Genomic DNA, 7,304 nt, shown 5'->3' with positions numbered 1-7,304 from the left:
TGTTATGATGTTACAGTAACATTGTGACCTTATCAATAATTAGTAGGATTTTGTGTTGCTGTGACAATAATATGTCACAGTAAAAATAAAAAGTAGAATTGTGTGTTCTTGTGACAATAACATGTCACAAAGAAAAAGCCATTCGATTTTCCTACATCATAGTTAACATTTTATACAGCACTTACAATATTTTATACAGCAATAAATATTGTTTTAGGACCATTTTCCGTCCCGTTTTAGGAGCATATTTCCTAAGTTTTACAGTAACAGTGTTATACGGTTTATTTTTTAAATATGCCCTTTGAATAAGGATTTCGCGGTGTCGCCAAATCCAACCCTAAACCCTTTTCCGTCCCGTTTTAGGAGCGTTTTTCCCCAAATTTAAATCCCGTCCACGACAGGGTATCACCCGTCCTTCCCTAGGGTTTATTTTTTGTTTTTTTGCACCACGATTTTTTAAGGAAAAGGGTTTAGGGTTGGATTAGGCGGCTCCGCGAAGCGGTGCCGCCTAATCCAACCCTAAACCCTTTTCCGTCCCGTTTTAGGAGCGTTTTCCCCAAATTTAAATCCCGTCCACGACAGGGTATCACCCGTCCTTCCCTAGGGTTTAGTTTTGGTTTTTTTGCACCACGATTTTTTAAGGAAAAGGGTTTAGGGTTGGATTAGGCGGCTCCGCGAAGCGGTGCCGCCTAATTAAACCCCAAACCCTTTTCCGTCCCGTTTTAGGAGCGTTTTTCCCCAAATTTAAATCCGTAAATACGTTTTAGTAGCGTTTTTCCCCAAATTTAAATCCCGTCCACGGTGGTATCACCCGTCCTTCCCTAGGGTTTAGTTTTGGTTTTTTTGCACCACAATTTTTTAAGGAAAAGGGTTTAGGGTTGGATTAGGCGGCTCCGCGAAGCGGTGCCGCCTAATCCGACCCTAATCCCTTTTCCGTCCCGTTTTAGGAGCGTTTTTCCCCAAATTTAAATCCCGTCCACGATAGGGTATCACCCGTCCTTCCCTAGGGTTTAGTTTTGGTTTTACTGTAACAGTGTTGTACTACGAACAACCTTTTTTTACGGAAAAAGGGTTTAGGGTTGGATTAGGCGGCTCCGGGAAGTGGTCCCGCCTAATCCAACCCTAAACCCTTTTCCGTCCCGTTTTAGGAGCATTTTTCCCCAAAATTAAATCCTGTCGTACGTTTTAGGAGCGTTTTTCCCCAAATTTAAATCTCGTCCACGACAGGGTATCACCCGTCCTTCCCTAGGGTTTAGTTTTGGTTTTTTTGCACCACGATTTTTTAAGGAAAAGGGTTTAGGGTTGGATTAGGCGGCTCCGCGAAGCGGTGATGCCTAATCCAACCCTAAACCCATTTCCGTCCCGTTTTAGGAGCGTTTTTCCCCAAATTTAAATCCCGTCCACGACAGGGTATCACCCGTCCTTCCCTAGGGTTTAGTTTTGGTTTTATCAGAATATGATGTTGTACTACGAACAACCTTTGTTTAAGGAAAAGGGTTTAGGGTTGGATTAGGCGGCTCCGTGAAGCGGTGCCGCCTAATCCAACCCTAAACCCTTTTCTGTCCCGTTTTAGGAGCGTTTTTCCCCAAATTTAAATCCCGTTCACGACACAGTATCACCCGTCCATCCCTAGGGTTTAGTTTTGGTTTTACTGTAATAGTGTTGTACTACGAACAACCTTTATTTAAGGAAAAGGGTTTAGGGTTGGATTAGGCGGCTCCGCGAAGCGGTGCCGCCTAATCCAACGCTAAACCCTTTTCCGTCCCGTTTTAGGAGCGTATTTTGACAATTTTAAATATAGTTACATAATCGTTGTTCAATTTAATATACCACAATTCTAATAGTAAATTGGACAATTAACCGAATTAAGATGTCATTCATTAAAAACAAGTGTTACAAACACTAATTAAAAACGAAATACTTCCAAACAAGAATGTGAGTTAACTTAAATATAAGTCATCACAGAAGCATAAACGTGTGATTAAGGAAATATTAAATCTTTTACTCCCTTCTTAGTCGTTTGTTCACAGGAGGAGAATGAAACTGCGTTTTCGCCTCTAGCAACTCCTTTTTCGAATATTCCCGTAACCTTCCATCTCTTCAATAGCTTTGACAACAAGAGGCCACTTCATGTTAATCGAAGGGTTGACTTTAGCATATGACTCCCTAAGAGTCAGTAACACCAAGGAGAAAACGACGGTCTAAATCGGTTTGTGTATTTCTTCACCTTATTTTCTTCTAGCAGTTTCCCAATACACTTTTTTTCCGCCATCCGAAACTTGAGATGAGCTTCAGCATTGTTCAAGTCTTTTTCAAGCACTTGTACTCGTTCTAGCATTTCTATTACCTTACTATCAGATGATATAACCTGCTCAAGTAGTGAATCTCTATGCCTTCTCATTTCTTCCACTTCAAACTTGGTGTCTTCCAGTTTCCTTTGAATTCATTCCATTTTTCTCTTGCTGAAAAAAAAAAAAACCTATTAAAATAGAAAAATAAACTGTTTTCCCTAAATTAGAGAAAACAAAACCTATTTATAAACAAACATAAACTGTTTTCCCTAAATTAGAGCAAGGTAGTCATATAATAAATAAAATTTTAGCTTGATTGTAATATTAAACCATCCATAATCTTTATAGATATTTAATATTACAAAAGATTTAAAAAAAATTAGACATGAAAAACCTTTGAATTTGTCTTGGCTTATTTTTTTGTTTAGAAAATGAAGTGTAAATGTTGAATGAAAATGAGATTATTTATAGATAATTGATAAAAACAAAACAGTTTTTTTTTTAAAAAATAAAAAAAATAACTGCCTTGAAAAATGTCACTTTGAAGAAAGTGAAAAACTGTTTTAGAAAGATAATTGCTGCAGATTGTAGAATTCAAAGCGTCAAAACCGTCTGTTACAGTAACATAATTGTGTTTTTTTAAAATGAGATTATTTATAGATAATTGTGAAAAACAAAACAGTTATTTTTTTTTAAAAAAAAATTAACTGCTTTAAAAACCACTTTTATTAACTGCTTTGAAAACTGTTTTTAAAAGATGATTGATGTTAACCACGTGCCTGTTCCCCATAATTAAGTCCAGTTAGAAATGCTGCACAGAGTGGAGAATTCAAAGCGTCAAAATCTTTTATTATAATTTTCATTTATTACTATCACAGTGTTACAGTAACATTATTTTCATTTTGTCTCGACTTTTTCTGTTTAAAAAAACACTAACGTTTTAAAAACTGTTTTCAAAATTAAATGCTTTAAAAAAAAGTTAATTTTTGAATTCGAAAAGACAAAATAAGACATGAAATTTATCCAACCCATGTTTCGTTTTCTCTATGAAGTGCAGTTATAACAGCTGCAAGAGTGAAGAATTCAAAACGTCAAATTATGTTTTCTTTTTTCACTTTTGCAATCACACACACCTTTATTCTGATAACATAGTTAATGAATTCGCATATAATAAGTTATCACATTAAAGAACAAACTTATTAATAATATATTCCAAAATATTCCAAAATATGTTCCACTATCTATGATGACCACTATTACGTTGTTAAAGTAACATTGTTTTAGAGTACATCACTTGATTTTCACTTTAAAACGAAGTACATGCATTTCGGTGTTGAGTGGCTTCGGTTCATTCTCAATCGGTGGTTGTTTGTCTGACAATTCATGTTCCGTTGCCTTCCCTTTGAGCATTCTAGCGGCTTCCCTCCTTGCGCCTATATCGGGCCGATTGTTTTCTTTGATTTTTTGAAGATTTCAACGTCCAACAATTCAGCCCGTATTTTGTTGATGTCGACCATGAGCAAATATGAAGCAATTTGGGAAGCACATGCCCGCCGATAAAATGTGTTGTTGAGCAAAGAAGACTTGTTTGAATATCCCAAAAATTGGAGACGATTTGTCATAGTGATACAGTGACTCTTCAAATATGGAAGCCCGTTTCGCCATTTAAACTTCACATTTACCACAGGATAGCCGAGCATTTCAGTTACCCTCACGTCGTCCTTTGTGTCCAGGTAGTCACTCATGCAACCGCCTGTCGAAAGTAACATTAATTTCCTTTTACTATCAATTAAGAAATCAGATAATCAACAATGTTACAAAGATAGATGTAATAAGAATAATTGAAACAACATAAAAATGTTAAGATAGGTATTCTTTGTAACACTGAAATCGAAATCAAATCGTAAACATAAAATTTGACAACTCAGGGGACTTACTGCTGCCGTTGCGATGTCGTAAGTGAATGAAGACTCCCAGTTAGCAAACGATTGACTGTCGATCACACTAATCTCTTTGTTGAGGAAATTAATACACACACAGAAGTAGTGATAGCTAGCCAAACAAGGTATAAAAATAAGTTCGGCATCAAGTCTGTAATTTGCCTTGCTCGCGTTGAAGAAATTATCCCAAATTTCAAACAACTCATTCTTTATATCAGACTGTTCACTATCCTCTTGCATCACAGCCAGTAGAGCATGCTGTAGTTTTTAAAAAAAAAAATAAAAAAAAAAATGTAAGGCTTAGATTTCCATTGTAAAAGAATCATATGTTATTGAACAGAAGCAGACATTTAACACCGATGCAACTTACCATGTGACCTAGTCCTAAGTAAAGTATGGTTGGCCCTGCTGCCCTTGTGCCTCTTTTGCTATTCTCGACATAATTCAAGAGTAGAGACCAGCATTCAAACACCATCCAATTTGTGTGACTCCTAGGACGTAGTGAGAGTATATCAGCTCTTGTGAACCTCCTGTTGTCTCCAAACGCAGCCAGGATCTCACCGTTACGAGAACCATAAGAGTCGATTACTCAAGAGTTTTCGCAAACGAGTGTAACATGAACAGTGTCTAAAAAACAGTTTTGAAATTGTAATAAAGTAACACTTTTACAAAGAATAACAAGTATTTTACCTTTTGTGGAAGTCGATATCATCCATAAACGCATAATCAAGAACGTGCCTTCTTAGATTAGTTTGTCAGACGACTAGATTCGATTTGCTCTCATAAATTCAGAGACTAGGAATATTTCACCGTCAATTTCACCGTGACCTAGAGAACATCCCATAGCATCATCATTATGAAATTTAAATATTATCTCCTCATCTTAACCAATTGCTCTAGGAGAACGCTTGTAAGTAACCGACTTCACCCTCGGCTTTTTGGGCTCTTCCTCCTTTTGTTTTTCCTGTGGCTCCTTTGTTTTTTCCTCTTCCTTTTTTTCCTTCTTCTATTCCAGCCTTCTTTTTTGCAGGAGCTTTTTCTTCAGCTGTTCCCTTTCATTCCTGAATTTTGATATCCTCCCTTGCACCTCTTTTCGTACTTGATTCAAGTCGCAAAGAACAAGTATTGCACATATTTCAGCACGGTACAACATTCTTTTCCGTTCATCCCCCAGCTCAGAGTAAAAAACATTCCCCGTGTAGAAAGCCATGTGCATCATCATGAAAACTCCACAATCGACATTTTTTGCAATGCTCTGCCATTTAAATTTCACATTCTGCAGTGGGAAACTTTCCACTTTTGAGCCTTTTGCAATTTGCGTGTCTGCCAACATTTTCCCCATGATATTTGCCCGCACAAAAAGTAATACTGTTACTGTATCTATGTTACTGTAACAATGATTTCCAAATTTTTTAATGGAAATTTAAAAGTATAACATTGTTACTGTAAGTAGAGGAACTTACCGCACTTCTTGCCTTTTTTTGCTTTTCGGGATCTGGCATATAAGGGTTTGTTGTCTAGGTAGTCAACGGTTTACGACATGAAATTTATGCAAGCACATAAAAAGTGGTCCTCCAGAATGAGTGGAATGAATATCTGCAATTAAGCAGATATATATCATTGCTAAACAGAACTTCTATACACTCTACTTATATAAGAATAAAAAAAAAATTAACAGTAATGTGGTTTACCATATCACAGTTGAAATTCAGTGGACTCGGGTTGTATTTGATCCAATGTCTGAAGGACACCAAAACTTCACCTTCTAAATCTCTGTTATGAACGGGTTTTCCAAGAGCCATAGTTGGTAATGCGTCCTACAAAAATAAATATAAATACAAAGTCAATAAACATTATAGAAACACAAAATCAATAAGAATAAAAATTTATTTATTACAGTAACATACAGATTGACCCAAGCCCATGAAGATTCTCAATGGTGTATCACTTGCTACCTTTCTGAAGATGAGGTCATTGAGCAACATTGACCAACATTCAGTCACCATTATATAAATAAGCTCACCAGGAGCCAATGAAATTAAATCTTCCCTTGGAATGAAGTGATACTTCCCATACGAGACAAGCCTTTCCCTGTTGGACAATGAGATGTAATAGTCAGAACACCTTTTAATAGAGTAACAGTTTAACAGTAACAACTATTCAGTTGAAACATTATTCACTTGCAAAGTAAAACGTTTTGTTTATCACAGTGCAAGAGTAAATAAAGTACTCACGTAGCTGAGAGGTTCTCGTCATCGTTGATAAAACAATAGTCAATTGTTTCTTTCCTAACTTCAAGAATAGGCGCCATTATCTCCTTGTGTTTTATCATAGTCTTGGACACAAGTGATAGATCCAGAGCTTGTAAGCCACATTCGATTGTGCAGCCATAGCGAGGATCCATCACGCGCATCCAGTCTTCAGTTGTTTCGACATGTAACAAATAGTGATCGCCAGTATCTTCGTCGTAATCGGCATACAGGATCTCATCACTGCAATCATCGACAATATCAACTTCATCATCGTCGTCATCTTCTGCTACCTGACTGCACTGAGTAGTTATTGGTTCTTCGTCGCCAACTGTCTCATCACCAGCCTCACTGGGTTTTTCTCCTTCCTCGCCTTTTTCATCATTCCCATCGGCGTCTTCATTGCCAGTTGCTTCATCCTCCTTCTTTGTTATCTTCGTTTTTTATCGCCAAAGACTGTCTTCATCTTTATCATCATCGTTCTCTTCATCTCGTTTTTCATTGCCATCATCCTCTTCTTCATCTTTATCGTCATCTTCCTTTTCATTTCCCTCACTGGTTGGTTGGTCATCATCCTGGCCTGATGCATCATAATCGGCCTCTTCCTTGTTATCTGTGGCACAAGTAATTGAATTGAATATAAATTACTAATGTTTTTCGGACCAACAATGCCTCATAGTTATACTAACAGTGTTACTGTAAATTTGCTACTTCAATTACCTTCAGAAGATCCTTCTTCAGCTGCCTCAGTCGTTGGGTTCTCTATAGCTTGGCCCGATGCATCATCTTCGGCCTCTTCCTTGTCATCTGTGTAGCAGATAATT

The sequence above is a fragment of the Silene latifolia genome, chromosome Y (genome assembly GCF_048544455.1).
Source record: "Silene latifolia isolate original U9 population chromosome Y, ASM4854445v1, whole genome shotgun sequence".
In the NCBI taxonomy this organism is placed as follows: Eukaryota; Viridiplantae; Streptophyta; class Magnoliopsida; order Caryophyllales; family Caryophyllaceae; genus Silene; species Silene latifolia.
The sequence above is the reverse complement of the archived record's forward strand: the minus strand, read 5'-3'. Positions refer to the sequence as shown.